The sequence below is a fragment of the Columba livia genome, chromosome 1 (genome assembly GCF_036013475.1).
Source record: "Columba livia isolate bColLiv1 breed racing homer chromosome 1, bColLiv1.pat.W.v2, whole genome shotgun sequence".
In the NCBI taxonomy this organism is placed as follows: Eukaryota; Metazoa; Chordata; class Aves; order Columbiformes; family Columbidae; genus Columba; species Columba livia.
The window spans coordinates 120,338,960-120,364,270 of record NC_088602.1 but is presented as its reverse complement, the minus strand read 5'-3'; the positions used below and the strand labels follow the sequence as shown (position 1 = coordinate 120,364,270).

At 42.5% G+C, this 25,311-nt stretch overlaps 1 long non-coding RNA gene across 1 annotated transcript; it reads left to right on the top strand.

The window, feature by feature from the left end:
- Positions 1-1,222: 1,222 nt before the first annotated feature.
- Positions 1,223-14,950, top strand: LOC135580459 (uncharacterized). The gene is made up of 3 exons (XR_010475092.1): positions 1,223-2,122; positions 6,069-6,142; positions 7,615-14,950. It is a non-coding gene; the product is annotated as an uncharacterized LOC135580459 (long non-coding RNA).
- The last annotated feature ends 10,361 nt before the right edge of the window (positions 14,951-25,311 follow it).

Below are 25,311 nucleotides of genomic sequence, written 5' to 3'. Positions count from 1 at the left end.
GAGAGGCTGAGGGAGCTGGGCTTGTTTAGTCTAGAGAAGAGGAGGCTTAGAAGTGACCTCATCACGCTCCATAACTACCTGAAGGGAAGTTATAGCCAGGTGGGGATTGGTCTCTTCTCCCAGGCAGTTAGCAATAGGACAAGGGGGCATGGGCTTAAACTCTACCAGGGGAAATTTAGGCTGGATATTAGAAAGAAATTCTTTACAGAGAGAGTGGTCAGGCATTGGAATGGCCTGCCCAGGGAGGTAGTGGACTCGCCATCCCTGGAGGTTTTTAAATTGAGATTGGACATGGCACTTACTGACTGCCATGATCTAGTAAACGGACTAGAGTTGGACCAAGGGTTGGACTTGATGATCTCTGAGGTCTTTTCCAACCCAGTTGATTCTGTGATTCTGTGTGATTCTGTAATAGTAAACTTGGCATTCTTTGGGTATAGCAATTCATCCTGCTGTTCTGCAGACCTCTCTATCGTGTAGCAAGCAATAGCTGGGCAAGGATATATGGCACTGGAGTGTATATAAGCGTCAGCTACAGCTAGGTACCAGTGGGGAATGTGTGTCACAGGAACAGCCAAAAGATGATTTCTAATTCAGCATTCATTAATGCAATAAATAGAAGCTTGTACATCAAAGACTGTATATTAAAATGGGAGGGGAGGCTTTTTATAATCAACTAGCTTTTCCTGTGTTTTGAAAAATGGAAAACGAGTGCTGGCATTCTTGTAATCTGGAAGTAACTCTCAGTGGTGGAAAAAATGGGTATTTCTTCCTGCTTTGTTGTCCAGAAGCTGAAACTTCCAGCTGGTTCCCCATGAATAGCAGTTCCATGGTGCTGTGCTGGCTTCTTGGCTCAGGAAATTGCTACTTGTGCTTTGTCAGCGGTGTCAGTGATCCATGTTTCTTTCCTTACTCCAGGCTTCCTTGCTGGCCTTAATTTATACAGGTTTTTATTGTCTGTGTTTTTATACTGTCAGGTAACACTACTAATCCTTACATGACTGAGAGTGACCATAGATAGTCTATGTATACTATACAGCACGCACCATATGTACACAATAACACACATGCATGCACCTGTTGTGTGTATGCACACTCTGTGCATACACACGCTGGATCTGTCTCTGCATAGTATATAGAGATGTAGTGCAGTGTTTGGTGATGATATTATAATCTGAGAGATTTTGATAGGGTATTGCTTGCCTCTGTTAAATCAATTGCATTCATTAAGCATCAGTAATAATTTCACACTGCAGCTCAAGCTCCTGTAGGCCTTGCAAGAAAAGCACTGGACCTGAGATAACTATTGTTTTAAATAAATAATACATGGGAAACCAGAAGGAATGCCAGTGAAAGGGTGGTGTATCAACAGTAGTTAAAAGAAATCTGAAGAGCAACCAGCATAATAAATTTAAAGGGTGGAGGAGAACTGCAATGGCGACACAATGTTTTGATCAAAATAAAGCAATTTTTACATGTAATGAAGCACCAGCCCATGATTTTTGAAGACCCATGCATTCGACAACCACAGGCTGCCTTTCAAGTTTACAAGCTAATATATTTTCATATTAAGAAAGGATATATCTTATAATTCTCTTTCAACAAAATACCAGACAGCTAACACAGCAATAAAAAACAGAGACTTCTTTTTTAAACAAAAAAAATCTCCAAGTTTATATGGGTGGAATTAGAAGTCCGGCCAGTAAACTCTGTTGAGTACTGTTTATTCTTAATATGTTGATTTTCTTTCCGCTATTACTCACTCTCTGCTTGGTTGCAACATGAAAACCCTTCTGCTCTTCTGCTCTCTGACCCTCCTTGCCTGGTCCTCTGACTCCCTGTTTCCTAGCACAGACCTTGGCCGGATCAGCATGACAAACTGTTGTGCATCAATCAGGGGAGTGATAAAGTGTAATCTGCAACCAGCATAGCTGTGCCAGCAGAAACCCTTACTATGGCTTAAGGCATATCAGCAATAGTGCTCTTTTACAGGATGACGTTTATTTTTTTTTTTTTTCCCAAGAGGGCTGCAACAAGCTCTATCAGCAGAAGTGGAGTTTTCTCAGTCTAACCTGCAACTGGAGGATGAACCCTTTGCCAGAGTGTAGCCCATCAATACCAGGTGACCTCATACAGCCCTTACAGCATAAATTTGGCTTTCTGCACTCCAGAGGTCAATGTTAATAAGGATATCTCCTAAGCTCGCACCATGGCCTTGGCGCTCTCTCTGCCTGCTTCCTCACTCATTGTCCTGCTTTACCATGTATCATTATTCTCAAACATATCTAGGATCCTGTATTTCACCTCACCACGATTTGTTCTGTGTAGTATGATCTTTACTGTCATATTCTCCACAAAATTTCTACTATCTCATGCCTGCCCTTAGAAAATCGTCTTCCTGTTACCTAGATATGACCATTTTTGTATCAGACTGCTAATGCAAGGCATATAAAAACAAATCTTTGTTGTTCCCTAAGCCCCTCTAACGTACAGAAGAAAAACACTACATTTGGGTCTGTTTTATTTGCAACCTGGTATTTGGAGTGTTGGGACTCATTTTCAGGCAATCAGGACTAAATTCGTGCTTTAATTTTTATATGAAAACAGAGATTCTCAAATAATAATGCAATCTGAGTATCTGGGGATTTAAGGATTATTATTTTTTATCACCTGCCTTTTGGTGAACAGACTGTTTCAAATCCTACAACACTTCTTTGTGCCTCTGCCTGAAACCAGTGAAAACAACCTAACCCCTCCCCAGCTCCCAAAGTTCAGGCTACATCAATGAGGTGAGAGGGTGGCAAGAGGAAGCACTTAAACTTGAGCTAAGTGGTAGTTCCACCGCCAGTGGCTGTTTATTCCGAAATGATCAACGCCTTAGGCGACACCATCAGACCTGGATAGTCATTCTCCAGCTTCAGTGCTGGGGCTCCATTCACCACAGGGCAGCTCATTTGGGAAGGGAAAGGATGCCTCACCCTATCAAAGGGACAGAGGAGCTTCTGGTTCTGCTGTGCATGCAGGGTGACCTGAGGGGGGTTACAATTGAGTTGGTGCGCTGAGGAATTGACATCACTCCAGAATAAATATCTAAGAACACAGAAAGTAAAGGATGCTTCATGAAGGGGGTTCAGCTGTTGCCATGACATAGTGGTCACTGGTTGCAGGGGCCGAGATCCTAGCTTTTAGCAAGTGTGCATGTGGCCTTGAGGTTCTTCTGAGAGCCTGGGAACTTACATGAGAATGTTATTTAAATATCAAGTGACTCAATTTGACTGACAAAACAGATGAAGCAACTACACAGATAGTATAGGGTTCAGTCAAATTGTTGCCCCCCACCTCAAGCTTCATTGTGGGTAAGGGCCCCATATGCAATCCTTGAGAGAGAATTCTGTCTTCCTTGACTCCTCCATGTTTAAAAGCAAAGCAGAACCAAACCTTAGGCACAAGCACCAGTGTATAATCCCCTGGAATGCTTAATTTTTAACTCAGTTTTTGGTCCCCAATATTGTTTGTGCATCACCAGTCTTTCAGGCAATATCTGGCCAATGGTTTGGAGCACAATATGTACCAGGTACTTGAGAGGGAAAAATAAAGGAGACAGCTTAGCTTTTCAAATGTGAACAGCACCATCTTAATACCCTGCAGAGATTGGGCCTTGACCAATTTGATTTATACAAGTAGCCTCTGAGGCTGAAATTTTGTCCTTTCACTTTCATTTAACTCATAATTTTTATCTGTTCCCTTTATATTCTGTTGTTCACCTGACCAGCTTTCTTTGTCCTCACAGTGAACCAGGAAAGTAATTTTCTTACTTGCAGACAACATCACTTTAATTCCCATGTCCGTGCAACAAATAGCAAAATTCAGTAGTGCGCTAGCCCCTGGCTGGTATCTGCTCCTCAAAGGATAAAGAAAGCTCAAGAAGCACTGACTGATGTCTTGTCGGACAAACCACTTCTTGAATCTCTGCTGATGGGGTATTCTCTGCAGCTCATTGACCAACACATGAAAAAAACACTGCTGTGCTTTATTTTCACATCATCAACAAATTGATGGCACAGCTGGGAACTCTCATCATCTCTTTGCTCCAGATGTTTCTCCCCACTTTCTTCCCACTATACTTTCTTTTTTTTTTTTTTTTTTTTTTTTCCTCTTGTAGCCCCAGGGGCAGTTTTAATCACCTTACAGAAAACAGAAAACATTAGGTGGGATTTGTTGGTTGCCTTGCAAATTAAGAAGTCCAAAAGACCCCAAGAGAGGGTCAAAATAAAGCTTTGATTTGGTATTTAATTAGCATTTATCAACAAACAGATTTTAAAGCAAATATTAGTACAAGCCTACTAATAAAGGGAAGTGTTTGTGTAGTGTCACTCCCACTCATTTTCACCTTGAGATATTTTAGGGGTTGATGACCTGGAAAAGTGAACAAGCGGTGAGTACTGTACAGACTGTGGGCAGTAGGAAAAACTGTTTGTCTGAATTCAGTGTTGTGACAACTTTGAGACAGAGACATCAGGCCCTGGTATCCTTGGAGTGTGGGTGGGCGGGTGAGTCACTTATTGCTATCCTGACATGCAATAAGTAGGTGGCTGTACTCCATTGTCAGAGTATGGTCCTTCAATTTTTTTTTCAGGGAGAGATATCACCATTTAAAAATGGATTTATTTTGGCTCACACTTGAATACCCAGTATCACTTTTCATTCTGAGCAGTGAGCTGCTTAAAAACAATACACTTTAGACCTGTCTGCTGCCACTTACCAGTCCCATAGTCTTAAACGACTTTGTTTGCTGCTACACAGTGCAATGTGTCCAAAGGTGGATGGGATGGCTGGAAGCAAAATTACAGCCAAAAGCTGCCTTGGAAAAGTGCTGTGCTATAAATGTCTTTTATCGCAGGACATGCTACCTATGACAGAAGCCATACATAGGAAAAGGCATAGAAAAAATGTTTAAGCAGCATGATGAGTACCACACTTATCTTATTCCAGACATTATTTCCTCAAAAGACTGGAGAAATGTGCAGATGCAAGAAATCTGGTATTGCTGCTATCTAAATGGGAGTTTAACATTGTGTTCCCTCAAACAGTTTTGATTAAGTATGAAAATCTGTTGGAATTATTGGTACATAGCATTGGAGAGAAACTTCATGTTTTTTAGTTGCTGCCAGTGAACTGTCTTTTTCTAAGGAGCAAATACTGCCCTCTAACAACCAGGTGGCTGAGGGTCTGTTACAGAGCTATTCCAGAAGGGTTCGATAACTAAAGGTCTTCCATTATCATTTATTATTAAAAATGAAACATTCATCCATCCTAACATACATTTTTGCTACATACCCAAATTCTTAATTTTGTGACAGGTTGGACAAAGCTCTTCAAACCTTAGGAGAAAGTCTTAGAAATATCTGAATCATTAATGTCCAAACCAGCCAGCCACAGTATAACAATTTGAATGACCTGTAGTCAAGCTGAAATATACTTGTTCAAAATTGTCATTCCTCTTTCTGAGAGTCCTCCCTCCTCACTCTTCTATGCTCTTAGGAAATTGGGCATGAACCCCTAGAGCAGCAGCAATTCTGCAGCCCTAACAAGTTTCAGATTCAGGAACTGGTTACCTGGCTTTGGGTTGATTTTTTTTTTTTCTCGTATTGGAAAAGGAAGATCTCGTCTTAAATTTACTTTTTTCTCCCTATTGTGTTCAGTGGAGAACTTCCCTTGGATATCTCCAGGTGCAGGCCCATTTTTGTATTTCAGCCAGCAGAGCCTGGGCAAAGAGCTGCTTGGCCTTGATCCAAGATATGAGGGCCTTTCCCCATTTCCTGGATATCCAGCTCTGCTCCACTGGTATCCTGGACCCCAGGGCTGCAGGCATGGCCACTACCTCTGAATGCATTCAGTCTTCCCATAGCAGCCTTTTTTTTTTTCTCTTCTATTTCTTCCTCCCAGCTTCCTTCTTTTACCATCTACCACATTCACTTCACTCATCCTCATCAATCCAACCCAAGCCATGAGGCAGTTCGCTTCTCCCTGAAGGCTGCAAGGATCTGACCTCCTTTTCTCTCTCACAGGTGCTGTTCCTCTTGAACTCAGTGGGTTCATTTTATTCCCCTTTTCTGAAGAAAAAGCCTCAAAAATCTTGCAGGTATATATACACCTCTTTTTCCTAAAGAATCTAGTTCAGCTAAAAGCCTTAAAAACCCACAGTTAAATGGTTCTGTCTTTAAGAGATATGGGCAAATTTGAGTTGGGTACAAGTAGTCACAACACCATTAATGCTAATAGATTTATGCCAGAGACAAAATTAGTCTAAATTGTCTGTTTTCCATTTAGAATAACTATCCAGACTAGAAGATGTGCACTCTGTCCAGCCACACAGTTCATTCGTCCTCATTGCCTGTGTCTGTTGTGGCAGGCTGTTCTTTTTAAAGATTTCAGTAATAAAAAATGTTTCAATTTCTACTAATACACCATTGTTTGCAAGTTTGGGCAATTCAGCACACTTTTGATAGGTTTTTGAGGATCAGCTCTTGCATACTGCATGCTTATTTTAGTACAAAAAAGTGCTTACGCATACTTGTTAAATTATAAATGATAATTACTGCTAGAAATAAGTCCCTACAAACACATATTATTTTGAAAACTAATAATGTAGAGAATAATAATTTATAGTGAATATTTAAAGTTTCACTCCAGCTTTCTGTCAAAGGCTGAAGGGAAACGTAACTTGTGTTAAGAACAGAATTAGCAAATGACATTAGACTAAGAAGTGAAACTGCAGCTTCCTTATATTTCTAGCATCCAGTGTGGCAGATCTCACACTAAAAATGTCTCATTTTCTGAGATCTCTTTTCCAACATTTCCTCCACTGGAAAAAAATGTAAGTGATTTTTTAAAATCAGTTTAGTGACCGAGTGAGTTGTAGGCATGCAGAATTAAAAAAATAAAATCCTTGCTCAATTTATATGCTGTCTCACTTTCAAAACCAAGTTTTGCAAGCTACCTGCTTGTCTGAAGGACAGCAGGATATAGCATGGCCTTCACCAAGAAAGGGAGTCTTCTGGGTCATGGTTGAATAATTTTGGTCAGGGATGTTTCCAATAAGTCTGCTTTTAATCTACGCCTGCTCTGTAGTTCAAATGCAGACTCTGCCTTTCAGCCTCTGAACTTAACCCCACCCGCACACCACAGTGGATGAGGTTTTGTAGAACAATTTATTAGAGTTTTGTTTTTTGTTTTCACCATGAATGACTCTGAGAATATATGTCCTTGCTTTGTCACTAGTGACAGAGTCTACCCAGGGCTGGGTTGTCTCCCTGCTCTACCCAGTTCTCCCCTTTATCTGGTTTCCTAATTAGCTCCTTAGGTGTTGCCTGGTATGGGGACCACATCTCACTGTGGGTGAGCTTAGCAGCATTTTGCACAAAGAATATTTAACCTTCTTTGCTACATCTAGTTTGTATTTCAGTACCACATTACACCACCCTGTGAGAATAATACAAAACCATAATTTGTGCAAGAACACATAGATGCTTACGAACATACATGACACTTGCCTGTGACATCTGTGCTGTTCCTTCCTCCCCACTGTCTCTTGTCGCTGTTTCTTCGCTGTAGATCACCTGTCCCAGAGCAGAGATGACTCAGCAGCATGTGTGAGCTCAGTGTGAAGCTTGGTCATGTACCTGAGCCCCCACCCAGCAGCCGCTTTTGTCTTGATACATCAGAGGAGCCCTTGGTGCTTTATTCTGCTAGCCAGCCTCAGCAGAGGAGTGGTGACAAGCACTGGGGACAAGGTGGGGTGGTAACACCTCGGGTAGCTATATGAGCTGGTACCTGAGCCCTATTAAATAGCTTTCAGCTGTGTTTGTACTACATCTTGTCTGGAGCCAGCATGTGGAGCAGCAGAGCTTCAGAGCTTTGGGCAGCTACAACAGCAAATCAGTTTCTGATGCACGCACACTGATGGTTTGTCACCTGTAAACATAAAGAGAAAACAGAAAGGAGAGCACAGAAGCCAGATGAGTACCTGGCAGAAGTCCAGAGAGAATCGCAACTCACACAGTGGTCCAGAGAAACCACCACAAATACTTCAGGCAAAAAGATTCTGCCTTTTTTTTTTTTTTTTTCTCCTTTTGCATCTCTGGTGTGCGTATAGACCACTGGCTTCAAAGTAGTACTAGTAATAAAGTAATGGACATGGTGATTTAATGGACAACAGTTAGAAGAGACAAATGTGCAGCAGTGGTGGTCCAAACAGGGATAGAGAAAGAACACTCAGAAAGCTACTTTTGTAGAGAAATGCCACCAGGAGACATATAAGTATGAATCTAATCCACTGATGAGACTGGACAGAGCTAACGATTCCTCCAACGCATCATCCAGATCTGCTTAGGTAATGCAGGAGTATAGCCGCTTTTGTGCAAGATGTTGCCTGTGATGTGGAGGTATACAAAGGAGAATGAAACATTTAAAATTCAAGGCTGTCTATGTAAGAGGCAGTGTAGCGTGAATGGCCTCATTTGGACCAGATTCCCAAAATGAGGTTTGAGAGGAAAAGCTGTCAGACAGCTAATGACTACTTATAACCTTGTGTTGATTTGAATTCATTTAGATTGGTATGAACAGCAGAATATTGATCACATCTCTTGTAAAACAGGTCTGACAAGACATTATTAAAATTCCCTCTTCCTTAAAATATTTTATGCCTACACCTGAAAAACTAAAAGGAAGAAGTACCATTTGAGGAATGAACAGTTGCACTTAGGAAGACCTCAAGCTCTCATATTCTCTCAGGGCAGGGCTAGGGCAAAGAAATCAGCGTTTGTATTTTCTTCTACCATGTCTGTAATTCCATTTGCCCAAGATACGGAGGTTGTGCTGCAACACACCTGCGCTTCTGTCAGACACCTCTACCAAAGTCAGCGGATGCTGACACAAGCTATTTTGTTATCATTAAAGTCCATATAGCTTTGCCAGCTTGGCAATAGTCTGCGATTTAGAACGATAAGTAGGCCGGAGTGCCTTGATATTTACAGCCTCAGCACAGTAGATATTTTCCTTTAATTACAAAATCGCTATGGTTACATTAAATGCCAGATGCTTTGTGTTACCTTCCAGTTCCAGTTCACTTCAGTTAATGCCTTGACTAGCACATCTTGACTGAGACACCTTTTTCCTTGTACCCTTTCTTTTCCCAGCTTAAATGTTTCTTTGCAGCAGTTGTCTGTTTGTAACCCAGACCAAAGCAAAACAAATAAACCAGAGTGGAGACACAGTGGGCTTTGGTATAAGGGGGTGTTCATTATATCCAGGGGGCTTTCCAAACAGAAAAGGTCCCTCCCCTTCTCTTCATGGCCATCATCTGCTGAGAGACAGGAGTTCACTTCAGTTCATTCACAGTCTTATCAAACCAAGTTGTATTTTTTTAAAATGATCTTTTGAGGTCCCTTCCAATCCCAAACATACTATGATACTGTGATACTGTGAAAATTTGCGAGCACGACACCTGTGTACAGGGGCGGGAAGCAGGAGGGGAGGCCAGCTGCGTTGTTCTTCTTGCCCTTCCGTTTTCCCTGGCTGGTGGTTATTAAGGGTTGCAAACATAGACTACATGGATGGTTTCTGAGAAAAAAACCCCAAAAAAACAAAAAACAAAGAACATCCCCCTAAAGCAAGCAACCATCCAACCAAACAAAAAAGCCACAACAGAAAATAACTTCTCCAAGTTAGTGCAAGCAAATTATAGCAACTCTGTGCCAAAGTGGCATAAGCCCCGCAGTGAGCAGGCATGGCTTTGTCGTGAAGGACCTGTGGTGAGTGTTTCTGTCTCACAGCTATTTCCCTGGCTCACAGTCCATAACTGTGTGCTGTTGTGATTGAAGCCAGGAAAAAAATATCTCTTTCGTGTCTGGTTTTTACATTCTGTGAATCTCAGTGGCAACCCAGAACTAACCTCATGGGCCCTTAGGGAGGTTGGACTGATGAGGTCAGAAAATGATGAGCATTCATGTTTGTGATAATTGTGATTTATTTCCCATGTAAAATTCACTCATCTCAATAAAGATGCATGGACTGTTGTTGAGCCTACATAAACTGTTTCATACTCATCAATAAAATGGTTTTGGGGGCATGTTGGGGGTGTAGCTTCTCTGGAACTGGTTCAGTATTTAATTCCTGCTAATGTACACTACAAGATTGTGTCTAATTGAATTTGCAAAAATGTAAAGTGCCATGTAAGGGGAACTCATATATGATTAGATGAATGCATAACCCAGATGCCTCTGTAATTCCTTTCAATGTCATTAATTTGATTTGGTGAATTGTTATTTACAGACTAGTTTCATCTAAAACAGAATAAACCTCAAAGAAGGAACCATGGTAAGTGCTTTTAGGAGTCTGTTGTTTTTCCGTGCAGTAGCACTGAAGAATACTGGTATCTCTTCATATCTTGTCTTCAGCCTTGTACCTTCATTAATATCATCACACAGAAATATCACAGCACTGACAAATGACAAACAAAACTAACACAAGAATGCCCAGAGAGATTACTGAGACTGGTTTTGTTCACTTAAGTATCACTGTAGTCCAACAAGTGTCAGAATCAGTAATCATGAAATCAGGAGGATTTAGGCCTCAATGTATCACAAGTGTACTGGTATCATAGCTTGGCATTCTCACAGTCCATTTTTAATTGTTTTGTGTAACTCGCCTCATGTGTGATCATCCAAGTTGCCACAAGAACAAGCAGACAACAGAACCCAGCCCAACCTTTTGTGCAGTCAGTCAATTTGATATATAGAACAAGGGTGCCATTTTTTACATTCCCAAGCTGCAGAGCGAACCTCAATTTTTTAAACTTTCTCTGGTATTTTGCTTTCTGTATTTTATTCCCCTTGAGACATCGTAGCTTTAACCCTCCCAGCCTGACTGGATCCCATTCAGCTGGATTAATCTCAAATCTGACTCTTATTAATGAACTTGAACTTGGAAACCTGCTTAGTCACAAAATGGGCTCAGGCAGCAGCAAACTCCTGTGTGGCAAACAAGTCAAATGAGCAGAGAAAAAATGCTGCAGATGCACTTGGGTTAGTTATAAACACTGATGCACTGAAATTATAGAAATGCTTCTTGGAGAATCTGGGGCAGTTTCTCCTCTTGCATTCAATGGTGTCTGCTGTCCCTGGAAAATGTTGTGTTAAAATGCATTTGTAGAGTGAAACAGTTGGTCCTGAGTTGGTCCTGTGTGGGTGTCATTTGCAGCGAATTTTTTACTTTTGACTAGTTCTAGCTTTGTCTGAGTGACTCTTAGAGGCCACAGAGGTACAACAAGAAAAGCATGGTTGGTGGGGACGACCAGGAAATTTACTCCAAAACCACACTTTGGATCTGAAGTGTAGGTACCTCTGAGGACTGATGAGCAACACGCTGCCCAAAAATTAAATCTTTACATGGGAAGCTCAGCTGTGGCACTGAAGTTTCGCAGGAATTAAGACCAGGACAGATGCATTGGTTTGAAGTCAAGATGTAAATGACAGGCATGAAAAGCAGCCAAAGAATGTGCACGAGAACAGAAGATGGCAACAAAAAAAAAAAAAAAAAAAAAAAAGTCTTAGCTGAAAAGAGGGTTATTTACTCAGAAATGATTAAAAATGTGTGTGGAAAAACTACATGCAAAGAAAATATTTTCCTGAACATTTCGTTATTTTTCCTCCAAAAAGCATGCTGTTTTGGAAAAAAATCCTTCAAAAACAAATGAAATAGGAAAGGCTCTGTCTTAATGAACATATAGCACTTTTCCTCTACATAGGATATCTGAGTGCAGAATTTGTGAACACAAATTATGCTGTACATTTTTTGTCTGCTTTGCCCCTCATTAAGCAGTAAACACTGTGGAAAGAAATGAGCCTTATCTGGTTTGCTACCCGCCTAACCATTATCAGCTGGCATCAGGTAAAGAAATGAGCCTGAAAGAGTGAAGGATAGATGCAGTTGTTGGAATCCAGCGAGGTCAAAGGAGTCACATAGAAGAAAGGAATGAGAAATTTTCTTAACACTTCTTTTCAAACGATCAGCTCTAGCAGCAGAACAAGCGCTGAAGTGTGTTTCGTCTGGGGACTTGTGTCTTGTGGCTGGATTCTCAGGTGTCTAATAAAGTGGAAGTAGTGATCTGAGTTTTTTTCTCTCAGGTAGGCTGTTCATAATGTCTCTGTATCATGTGCAATTTCTGGTGATTGATGGGTTGAGCAAATGCTAGGGGGCCTCCCCACAATGGGTGTGTTTTTAATGACCTTTGCTTGGCAGTCTATGCCCACAAAACTGGTTGGGTCTTAGTATTATTGTGGTTTTGATCTTTGTATCAAATTTGATTGAAATTAACTAAGTGGTTCAAGTATTAGTGGGCTGGGGGTGGGTAGGAACAAGGAGATATACAGGACCAAACACTCAGATAAAAAAAGATTTCAGAAGTCTTGTGTCCTTTAGAAGCCAGATTGAAAAATTAAATAGATTAAAGGAACAAGCTCTCAACATTATTTCTAAATTTTTAGCATTTTTCTCTTTCATTTAAATTCTGTTACTAAAGGTTAAATGAAAAATTAAGGATACTGCCTGAAAAAAGTGCAGCTGCTGCGTGTCATCAAAATTGAGTGTTTTGCATTAAGTTGTTTGTTCTGGAGTTTGACAAAGAAGCTGAGTTCGACTGCCTCTCCCTTTGAGATCCTCACAGAAATCTGACCATGCATCTTTTAAGGACATGTTTTGAACAAACCCCGTCATGGTACTGGGAACTGAAGAAGAAAATACCTGCTTGACTGAGCTGCCCTTTTCATGCAGAGCGGTGTGGGAGAAGCACACTGAATCAAAGCCTGAGCTCCAGATGCCATGTGCAGTTGGAGATGGCTTCCTGCCAACGAATTTCCAAAGCAAACAAGGAAGAGCAAATTTGTGTAGCTTGAAGTGAAGCCACACAGGGAGGCAGGGAACAGGGTGGTTCCCTTCAGCGTGGAAGGGAATGTTAAATGCTTCAGTATAATGTCATTTTAGCCAGAACAGGGCCTGAAAGAAAGAATATAATTTTCAGCTCTGGTCTTAGGCTTTCTGAGCTTAACCGTGCCATTAGTTCAATCGAGTTTCAGCTGGGTGATATAATATGATGTTTCTGCCTTCTTTTAAAACATGTCTCCATGACTTGGAGTGGATTTCGATATCAATAACCAAGCTAGCACTGAAGTATGTTGGAAGTAAACTCTAGATCAAACTAGATGGGGCCAAACAAACTCAAATGCAATTGGCAATGAACTGTCAATGGCAAGATCTGCAGATCCATGAAGCTGGCTGTATCAGGTGATAAAAGAAGGTAACTTTTACCGTCTGTGCAAGTGTGTGGAGATTGCATGTAGGAAAACTCTGGCGATAGTGTAAGTAGAAATACCCTTTGGTCTAAGACGCTTGCTATGGCTGGTATAGTGGAGGAATAACAGTGTTGAAAATAAACACCATCTAAGAGAAGATTTTTTTTTGTCGTTCAGACTGTTTGCCCTGTGTGCTTATCAACTTCAGGAGGTGTTTTTTATGAGTGCTAAAAACAGTTCCTGCCTTGTCACCTTCTTCGTTGGTAGGAGAGCCAACTGCTCTCTTAATCTGGCTGCCACAGAAGCACCTGGCTCTGATTCATGGCTTGGAAACCTCAGTCCTAGTTGTTTGCGGATTTGCTGCTGAGGGTTATGGTTACAAAGAAAAATAAATGAACGTATCAGCTCTGCAGCAGTCCATCTGGGAAATTTCTAAATGGGATTGCACCTTCACAGAATGACTGTGGAGGATCACAGATTGAAAATGATGGCTTCGGTTTATTACCTCAGAGGTCTGGGTAGCAAGGAAACTTAGTATGGGATAACAATTTGGTATCTGAGACAGTGATTCATTCAGAGATCATAGCTCTGTTCTGTACCCTCCTCCATCTGGTTATCCATTGAGCTAAAAAAAATAAACCACAGAAACTTAATGAGAAACAAATGTTGCTGCTGAGTTGGTCTGCAGTGGGAAGCTAGACTGTAGAAAATACTTCATTACCATTTCAGTCACATTTTTTTTTAATGATAAATAGTTCTGAGTTCTCTGCTAGTCCACAAGTTTGGGAACATCATCGTAGGACTGATTCGTGTCCCACATGCAGACTCGAGGGAGAAAACAGGCAATTGAATGGAGCAGCATAGCCTCTGAAATCAGAGTGAGATCCTTCCAGTGGCAGATGCCAGCATCTTTGAACACACAGTAGAAAGGATGCATGTTGCTTATCGCACGTAGCAGCACTGCACCTGCAAACTGGGTATGTATGGCTCTCTGATAATTGTTTACCATGACTGCATGGGAAAAGGGGGAATCCAGAGACTGCCAAAGTGCTGTGGTCTGTTTCCCTGTGCTCCCTACAGCAGTGTGTGGGATGAATCTTGGGGATCAAAACAACTAGCACATGAAATGAGGTGCTTCTTCAAGCCAAGCAGTTAAGGGGCACGTTCTCTGGGCTTTTGGCAGCTCTCTTGGATGCCCACAAGGATGCAAGTGTTAGCTTCTGGGTAATATAGCCAATGTTATTTAACAGGGGGATGACTGAGCTGCCCATCATGGCTCTGGAGAAAAGGGTCAGAGTGTTAAATTGTGTTGAGCCCCATCTTTCAGTTAATGCTTTTTTCCTTACCTTAAAAAGTATTAAACCAGTGAACCCACTCCAAATCAAGTTTTTATTTTTTTTTCTTTTGTTTTGGCTAGAACTTGCCATATAGTTTTTAATCATGCATATGGTAAAAGCAATGCCTAATAATTCTTCCCAGTGCATATACACATATACATATGTTACCAGTTCTTATATGTCTAAGTCTTCAGAGCTGTTTGAGAAAGCAGTTATTTCTGAACCCAAAAGTTAGTGCATCAATTTGCCATTCTGCCTCTGTTCTTTATTTTGTTAAAAATCAAAGAATAACACTGCATTGTCTTTAAACTACAGATGTTGCTTATCTTTTTATTCTCACTCTTCTCGTAACGCTGCATAGTACATAAAGTTTTAACTTGTGCACATTGGTGCCACCTGATCTCCAAAGTGTCTGTATGGTTTATTTCTATAGCTCTGTCTGCTTAGAGATTGCTTTTTTATGGTGCAATGTTTTAGAGTGGGTTCTGTTACAGTTTAGGATGAACTCATTTTAGACAGGGTGTGTATATATATAACACATTATGTATATGTGTGCGTGTGTGCCCATGTGTGTATTTAAAACAGAGCCATCAGTTTCCAAGAGTGGAAATATAACCTGAGTACTGCAAGTGTGGATTCAGTGTATTTCTTCCAAGATAATTATCTGAAGATGCGGAGATGTGTTACAGTAAAAAAGCAGCCACGTAACATTTTAGGAGCCTAGTAGGTTAAAGTATATTCCTGATTAATTTGTTACTTAAACAGCCCTGACTGTTCAGTGTGAATTGGGGATTTAATAGCAGCTCCCAGCTGAAATGAATGGTGCTTGCTTGGCTGAGCATCTTAGTCAGCTTTGAAAATTTTAAACCTGGTTGTATCCCTGATGGCATTTTGGGATCTCCAAGGAACAAACCCAACTGTCCTTGCAAGGCACTCCCGCTCAGGCAAAGGCAGACAGGTGATGGCACCTGGTGATCAAAGATGCCAAAGTCATCAGGGAGATCTACAGATACCACTTTGGGAGCTCATTCACAGATACAGCCTGGAGCAGATTGCAAGTCAGTGCCATCTGTGTAATCTCAGAGATGTAAGCAAAGCTGAAGCCAGCTAGATGAGAACATCTAGCTTTTCTAATACATCACAGCCCTAACCACAATATGGAAGTTTGAGCAAGTCTGCCCTTGCCAGATTGTCAACCTCAAATGACAGCTGTCCAAGCAAAGTCTTGCAGCACTGACTGACATGCTGCAAAGAATTCCATACTTTTTCATCCACCTTCATCAGCCAACAAAGGGGCAGAACTTCAAAACCCAGATTCCTTTTTAAAAAAATTAATCCCTGCAGATCTAGAATGTAAATGTCCAGGCACAGACTAATGACAGAATAGGGGTAGAGGAGGTGAAAAAAAAGGAACTGATGACATCTTTCTCCCCACCTTCATGTCAAGCTGCTCCAGGTAGCAGTCCTCACTTGGCTGTCACTTGTCATTCAGCAGCAGCAGACTGCATTGGAACGAAGCCTTCCCTGCTGTCCCTGTCCAGCACTGTGATGGCATTGCTCCTAGGAGGAATGGTCCTGGGTGAGCTACCTCAGGACTAGTGCCAGGGCCCTTGTCTTGCTCTTTTCTGAGAGTCAGAGAGAAGCTAGGATTTAACCTATGTGTTGCACACTGATAAAGCAATTACAGGACCCAGACCCCTCCCTTGAAGACCCAAACCTGTGCTTCACCCACTGAAGACCCCACTCTCTCCATGTGTTCCACTCTGGGAACTGAGGAACTGGTTACACTGGAAAACACTTGGATTTTTCAGATTTTTCTGCTCCCTGAAAAAAAAGTAAGAGAACACCGTGTCCACAGTGGCCACCTAAACCAGCTCTGTAGGGTAAGCGCTGTAGCTAATGCTACATTCATTTTTACCCCATGCCCCTCTGTGTTTCTTCAGCCTCTTCTTTAGATTCTGGATGGTGAAGAAGCTGAAAGAAGGAACTTTACACAGTCCAGAACTGTATAAAAATATCTATTCAAGCCTGTAGTGAGAGCATCTGGGCTAGGCAGAAATGTGAAGGCATGCCTGACAGCAATGTAAACTGTATAGTGTCACACGGAGAAGAGCAGCCAAGATTACCCCAAGTGATGTCTCTCTGACATACCACAGCACCACGCAAAAACCTTACTCGCTTCATGCTGGCTGTGTTGTGCCTAAGGATCTCCATTCTGAACTTCACCGTGCAACGTAAGTGTGCACAGAGTTACCAGCTGTCCCTGGTACACCCACAGCGCCCATCCAAACATACATGCTTAACTGCACCTAAGTATCATCCTTCATCATAGCCAAACTGTATGGCTTGTTCTGGGAGCTCAGGCAGAAGTCCAAGCACTGCTTACACTTGAGTGGTTTGCTCTATGGAAAGGACAAAGGCAGCCCTTAGAGGACATCTAGTCTTTCTCAGGAGAAGAGGAAATTCACCCTGCAATTCACTGGGAAAAAGCATCTCGGCTGATGCAGGCAAGTGGGATGCAACTCTTAAACCTTAGTAATTCCCTGTGAAAGGAAGCACCGGTGATGATACCGTAGACAGTGCGGGAAGGCTGTAGTTTGCTCAGTAAATTTGGATTATTCCTGCACTCACCCTCCACTTTCACATCATTGGTGTCCCTTGGGCTCTTAGGTCCCCTAACATTTACAACAATTTGCTTCTAAAGCACCCAATCCTTGCTTCTCTTAAATTTTTGAGCTGCAACCTGTTATGAATAAATAGCACCTTCACAGAAGGGTTTCAATAGAAAAGCGTGTTTTACGCTCTTCTTTTGATTGGCACATGCCCATCAGGTCTGCTGAATAAAAGCTTCAGTGTTTTCTCAGGTAGTTCTTTGAGAAAACTTGATGCTGAGAAAATCAGACCAAACTTCTTCGTTTACACTGATGGCACTGACTTTTTATGAAGGGACAGTGAGTTAATTTGAGGAGAATTCAGCTTTTATGGGACAATAGGTCAGGATGTCACACAGCACTCTTCCTCTGCAGCCCCATGGCAACAACCGGATAGCAGGAGATAGCTCAGCCCATGAGCCCTCCAGCTCCCAAACAATTAGATGGCAAAATGTGACTCCTTTTCAGCCTTTGAGTAGTTTGGAAGAGAAATTTCAGGCTTTTCATTCTGCCCATAGTGAATGTAAAGAGTTGCACAATAAGCAGTGTCCTTCTGGAGAAGGAGATGCAGAAGCAAAATGGGCACCATGGTTAGGATGACTCCAGGTGGCTCTAAATGTCCTGCAGCCTGGGTCATGTTGTCTGAGCATGCTGCTGGCTGTTGGCTGAGCACTGAGACAGGGGTTTCCTGCTCCCCTGGGTATTTTCAGCTGTGGCCCATGTTTGTTTATGCCTGGTTTGGGCTGAACTTTGGACTCCTGCTAGGCCGGGAGCACTTCTCAAGCTAAGAAAGTCCTCGCTGGGCATGCTAGTCCACTCCTCAGGCTGTCGGGCGTCTAACTGTTGGGGTTTGGTAGGGGAGGCTTTGGCAGGAGCCTTGCAGATGGTTGTCCAGCATAGAGAGGAAGCTTATTCCTTGCTAAGTGAATCTTTTGGGCCTCAGCTGCATCTGGACAGTCCTCCAACACATGGGCAGAAAATGTAGAGATGACGAAATGTTGCCATGCCCATGCTGTGGTGAGCGGGGTGGAGATGGCCACCTCAGTCAGGTGACTTCCACTTGTTTCGTAGGGGACTGCTAAAGCTCACCCTGAGTTACACAGCCCAGTGGCCACAGGACAAGGGAGATACCCCATTGCTCTGACAGCTGGGGGAAGAGTGGGGAACACTTTGCAGGAGAAAAGCCAGCATTTCTCTCTGAGTGCTTGGGCTGTTTCCTTTCCTTTGGCAGCTGGATCACCATCCTGAGCAAGCGAAATGCAAACTGGTGCAGAAACAAAGGGCGATTTGCTTTCCCTTTGGATTTTACAGCACCGACTGTAAGCTAATTCACACCCTGTGCTGAATTCATAGATGCATGAGAAGACCACAGCAGTATGGTCACATGCCCATCGGCTTCCTTAGCTCTTGAAGGAGGTTACAGGCAAAGTGACTTTTACGATCTGCGTGAGTGTGAAGTGCAGTGCTGCTGCCTCCTGTTTTTGTGTCTGGCCTTCCTGCTCCCTCCATTCTTTCACTACCGTCTGAGGAGGATGGTTGGGCCTACCCCATAACCTCATACATCAGACGCACTGGAAGGGAACCTCACTCTGCGTGAGGCCAGGGATGCTCCCAGCTTTGTGTCCACAGTCACACCCCAGGGCACCTAAAACAAGCCTGCTTCCAAATCAGTAGGGAGAGCTAAACACCTTTGTGAGTGGAGAACCTTCCCACCAGTTTTAGACATCAGTTGCAGAGGAATCCTTCTCTGGCTGTGCCTTATCTCTCCCCACTGGCTGTAGAGGATGCCAGCTGACTGCTTTAGAGAAGGCAGCAGCTTCCAGATGGATAAATTTAGATGAAGCTGATCTCCTCCAGAGGGCATAAGCTCACATAGCTGTTGTCTGGTCCTTGTGTTTTAGTAATGTCTTTCTCCTGTCTCTGGCTGAAGAGCACATGGCTCTCCTGCTCTTGGTGGTTGCTCAAAGACTTCCCTCATGCTGGGCAGCTGGTTGAAAAATCATCCAGCTGAGGGCAAGAATGGGGGGTACAAGGCTGGCTGAAAGGAGAGGGAAAGAGCTGGTGCCTGGGAGAGTGGCACAGGAAAGCAGAACAAGAATAATTCTCCACAGAAATATTTATTTATCCTGTCAGTATGCAAACACAAGGCATAGCTGTTGGCTTTAATTACAGAAACCGTGACTTGGTAGCACTGTCCATTCGTAACCCTCGAATGGAGTATTTTACAACCTTTTACTGTGTTACAGTCTCCTTAAGAATCTTTGAACTTTATCTCAGGAGAACTTGTTGTAAAGACAGCTGGTTTAGTCACAAGCATTTTTTCAATTTTAAGCTGAACAGTATCAGTGCAAATATCCTACTAAGAAAAATTTCAAGTGAGTCCCCAAGGTATTAATATAAAAGTGCAAATGAAACCAGTAATAATTATCAGGTGGGCTTTATCTGGATCTAAAGAGTGTACTGCAGTAAATAACAGATTGAATAAAGTTATCTACACTTCAAAGAACAGTTTCGCTACAAATGAAACAAAATCCCAATAAAATAATCAGATCATAGATTGACACAGTATGAGCTGCTTAATCATCAAGTATTTTAGTTAGGATTTTAGGACTTGAGCATTTATGATAATTGCCTCCATTAGAGCTGCTGCTTTTAATTTTTTCTTTTTTTTTTAAGCAATGAAGGAGTTGTTCTGGTCTAGCAGGCACCTGATGTGGATTGCTTATATAGAGACACAGATGTTTTATTTAAAAGCATGTGTGAAAAGCCTCCATATATTAGAATAAAAGTTGAAGAGCAACTATTACAGAAGGTGTTTGCGTAACGGAGGGCTTGGCCAAACAGATGGTTGTGTTTTGGGGAAGTTGAACCTAGGAGCATTGCTCACGGATGCTCTTGTTCTTCTTTACAGCACACTGATGTAGACTCAGCACTACCTCGTGCCTTCAGCTTTTTTGGCAGACCCCAGCTTGACTGTGTGCCGTCCTTTGCCGTGGTGCACCTTAGTGCAAGAAAACAGCCCGAGACCTCCATTTACAGCAAGGGCGGTAGCAGAAAGTGCTTGGAAGTGGATCTGGCAGCTGAGCAGTTTCCCACATGGATGGAGCAACAGGGCTTTAAGCAGCACCCCCCCTAATATCCCCTGCACCTCACTGCTGCACCTCTGCAGGGTGAGAAACTGCCCTGCCTTTCTGCCCCACTACCTTCCCGGCTTCATATGCCCTGCTTACAGGGCATCAATTTTAGTGAGATTTCCAGATAAAGCTTCTCTTTCCTTACAAACACTCTTTGCCTAAATTAAGGAGCTGCATGAAAAAGGCAAGAAAAAGGGAATCTTATAGAGGAAGTGGGATCTAATGCAGAGCACAGAAGACAAGAGCAAATCTGCTGCTGAATGTCTCTTGGTACTGGCCAAATTCTTACAAATCACAACAAACTAACCATATGCCAACCTCTGTATGGTTTGGTTTGTGAAAAGGAGGGGGGCTCCCATTCTGCACATGTTCACTTACATGAGCAACTTCTTGTGTTTGTGAACTGCTAGTGAAGCTACGGACAATTGTAAAATACCTTTAATGTGTAAGAACTGAACCTTTTTATAGCCAGATTTCTTTTGTTGTCTGCTGAGAAATCTTCACGCATTAGTTTCTCCCTGTTGTCTCAGAAAAGGCTGCATAGCCACGCAAGCAATCTCTGCTGGCTTTCCTGCAGCTCTTCTTTCATGTGCTAATGTAACACGGGGGATCCTGACAGGCCAAGGGGTAAAGTTGCTCTCCAGAAACTGCTCTGCAGATTCCACATCTGAGTTAAAATTCAGACCCTCTCATAGCACAGGTGTCTGTTCTGCCCAGGTATCCCTCTGTGGCAGGGGGAGGATGCCGATCTCTCCCCTTTTTCTGGACAGGCACCTGTGCACTACATTCTCCCCCAGGTGCCCTCCGGACTGAAGCCTGTCTCTCACCATCACTGAACCTCCCCATCCCTGCTGTCCTCAGCTGTGTCTGCAACACAAATTCGCTCACTTTTTCAAGAGGTCTGCGGACGCACAAGAGCAGCTTGGGGGCAGACTGGAGAGATGTCCATAGCGTGGTAAGGGTGATCATAGAATCATTTTGGTTGGAAGAGACCCTCAAGATCATGGAATCCAACCATTAACCTAGCTCTGGCACTAAACCACGTCCCTAAGAACCTCCTCTACAAGTCTTTTAAACACCTCCAGGGACAGTGACTTAACCACTTCCCTGGGCAGCCTGCTCCAGTGCCTGACAACCCTTCAGTGAAGAAATTTTCCCTAATATCCAATCTAAAACTCCACTGAAGCAACTTGAGGCCATTTTCTCTTGTCCTGTCTCTTGGTACTTGGAAGAAGAGACCAACCCCCTCCATGCTACAACCTCCTTTCAGGCAGTTGCAGAGATATAAGGTCTCCCCTCAGCCTCCTTTTCTCCAGGCTGAACAGCCCCAGTTCCCTCATCTGCTTCTCATCCGACTTGTGCTCCAGACCCCTCACCAGCTTCGTTGCCCTTTTCTGAACTTGGTGATGGGGAGAGAAGTATTCAGTGCATTATTGGCAAGATTTTATTGGTGAGACTAGTGTCACTTACATGCAAAACAGAAAGTCCACAACCAGGGCTGGGCTGGGCTGCACTACTGTTTTTGTGTGAGCAGACACAGACATTGCATGTGATCTATAAGGCCCACGGTGATAGAAAAATGCCTTTGAGGTGCTATTCAGCCCTCTGTAGACTCTGATAACCCATAAACTAAACTGCCCATTGCTTATAAAATGAGCCCCTGGTGAACAGGCACAAGGGGCACCATTCAGACCCCACTCCGAACCCCAGGACTGGGATAGTCCCTGCCTGGCCACAAGCATCCAGAAAAGCAGCATGTTAGGTGGGAATTAGATGGGAACCAGGAGGCCCTTGCTCCCGGCTTGCCTTCCCTGAGGGGCACCAGTGTGCTGCAGGGAGAGGGTCATCACTGTTCTCTCCTTTCCCACACCTCTTACTGCTCACTTTGTGATGAGATTTTTTGTGTGTCTATTTTTCAAAATGAGCCTTTCATTCAGTCCCTGCTGCAGACAACTGGAAGCCGTGTGTTTTGTTGCTGTGGGCAAAAATAAGCCCACCCATGGTGCTAAGCCAGGCCGTTCAAGTCTGGATGAAAATCAGGTCCTACAGCTGGGTCCGCCCCAGATGTGCAAACGGAGTCCTAGCATTCAGTCCAAGTTGCTGGATTAAATTAGTGGATAATTTAATGGAAGTTCTAATCCCTTATGGTAACAAGTCATGGTGCGGCTTTATCTTGTAATAGTTTTACAGCAAATGTAGAGCTCCTAAAAGCAGTTCTGCAATTCCCTGGCCACTGTAATAAAATTCCTGTCCTCTGTGGCTATTACAGGGGAGAATATTCCAGATTTCTTCTAGTTGGATCTCTGGGAAACCTGATGACTGGGTGATAGTGTGACCTGAGCATCTGGGGATGAACAAGCAGACATAGAGTCCTGGGGCTGGGAGAAACATAGTGTCCTACTTGTGTTGAAGGACAAAGCATCTGGGCAAATGGCCCTTCATTCATGACAGAAAAACCAAACCAAACCAAACCAAACCAAACCAAACTAAACCAAACCAAACCAAAACAAAACAAAACAAACCTACTTTGAAACATCCTTCCAGTGGGAAAATGACAGAGAGAATTTCTGATACAGCCTCCTTTTCCTTCTCTGCCAGCAGCTTCATCTAGATGACTGCCCCTGCAATACTCATCTGTTCTAATGATCAGGTACTTACAAGCTAAGTAGTGCAAATTTTCACATTTCAGACTTCTAATGCATCCAGAAATGTAATAGAGAAGTGTTCCTCTTAATGCTCTATCTCAGGTAGAAATAAAGAAGACCTGAAATTAATTCTTAAAATATAATTTTATGGCTTAGCATAGCCCAGATGAACCATGCACCTCTGATCATATTATGTAAAATACTTAGGCCTCCCAGGACAACTTGAGTCCCCACACTTTGTCAGTTCTCATGTGCTCAAGAAAGACATTAAACTTAGTATTTCCCCGATATTTGTGGCACATATATTTCTACAGGTTGAACTCTGTGTGGGTGGGTGGTGCCACTCATTGATTCTCAAGGATCAGCTAAGCTAACTGTTCTCTGGTTATCAGTTTTGCCCTGGTAATCTTCAGCTGCTCCTCTCTTGTTATGTAGGATCAAGGAAGCTAATTCCTTTCTCTGTATATTCTTTTTATGGCTGTAACTGTGGAAACTTATTTTTATGAAGGTTTGCTTGACTCTCAGCCACTCTCAGCCATAGGAGAGCATAGTGAGACTGTGTGAGATCAACTACATGTTTACTTGTTCGGAAACCTTAATTGAAGAGAATCATGTAGTTCTACATATTTACCTTTGCACTGGGTTGCATCATAAGATTTTACCCAAGCAATGTCCTTGAACAAACACTGCCCTCAAGGCAGGGATATGAGCAACTCAATCCATTTGATCTGCAAATCAAAAATCTTTGAGTCAAGCAGATGTTATGTGCAAAGCAGGGCTTTTTTTTAGAGACTATGTATATTCTCTTATTGTCTATCAATACACTAACATTCTAGTCAGAACTGAAACAGTATGGGTAAATGCCTTCTTTAAAAGTACAGCGGAGTCATTTTCAGTGATGTGGGTGTTTTATAGTGGTCTCCTATTTCCAACATTCGGCATGAACACTGCTCAGAAATCTGCATATCTTTATGCCCTGCTATGACATGATGCCAAAGCATCAACATTTATAGAAATTTAAGAGAACAATGAAGTGTTGGGGGACAGGTTTGATTAATGTATGCTTCCCTTGATTAGAAAATTAGGTGGGTTATTCACCTCATTCAATGAGGAACAAATCTTCCCTCTGCAACTGTCTGCTCCAGTGGGACTCTTGCCTGGGGAAGGACTTCTGAGTTTTTCTGTTCAGAAGGAAGTTATTCCTTTTACTAGATCAGAAAAGCATGCAGTTTTGTGTGCAGCAATTAAATATCCCTCTCACTGTGCAAGAGACAAACCATCACTTTAGATTAGTTCTGTTTTAGTTGTTTTTCCCTTTTCCATTAAAGTAATTTAACCTCATCCCTGCCTGAGAATCCTGATTTGCTCTGTGCCAGGGGAGTGGATATATGTGTACTTACTGAATATGTGTCATGTGCTATCCTGTCACAGAGCATTAGCAAGCAATACTTTTAAATAGACTGCAGGCCCCGTTTTGCTACCAAAAGGCAAGATGTGTGTATGTAGGAGGAGGGAAAATATATATGAATTACGAAAATTTTCTATCTCTGAAATGTGGTTTTACAGCTGTCAGAGTATATGTAATGTTTGCAGCTTATTATTGCCATATACAAAGTGGTTCCATAGCCTGAGGAACAACTGACTTGAGCTGCATAAAAAGCACCCACGATTGTATTCATGCCCTTTCTACACCAGTGTTGTACTTCAGAGAACAGAGAAATTTCAGAGGATAGGCAGAAGAGGATGAACACAGATTCCCAGCAAGTTGTGGGAACCAGGTGGAGCATGCCAGTAAAATTAACCACATCAAAACTAACTTGGACTAGAGAAAAATGTCCAGAAGTATCGTTCTGTATTTAGAAGGCCTTCAAAAGGAGACCAGACACTGTTCCATTGGTCTTGTTGTGGTTCCTTACACTCACAAAGTCTGGTTTTCACTTTTCTGACATGGGCATGAATGTAAGATTGGAAAGAAGAGGATGCATCAATTTCAAAACAAAGGAACTTTTTGTCCAGCAGCTCTCCTGTCTAAATAAGGTGGTCAGTTACCAAACGTCTTGAAAAATTTTGGGATAGTCTCAATAGCTGTTTATTTGCTGACACCCTTACATGCAAAGTCCCAGTGAATTCATGTTCCGGTAGAACAAAATTGTTTTCTATTTTGTCACCATCTTGAATTTAGACTTCAGACTCAC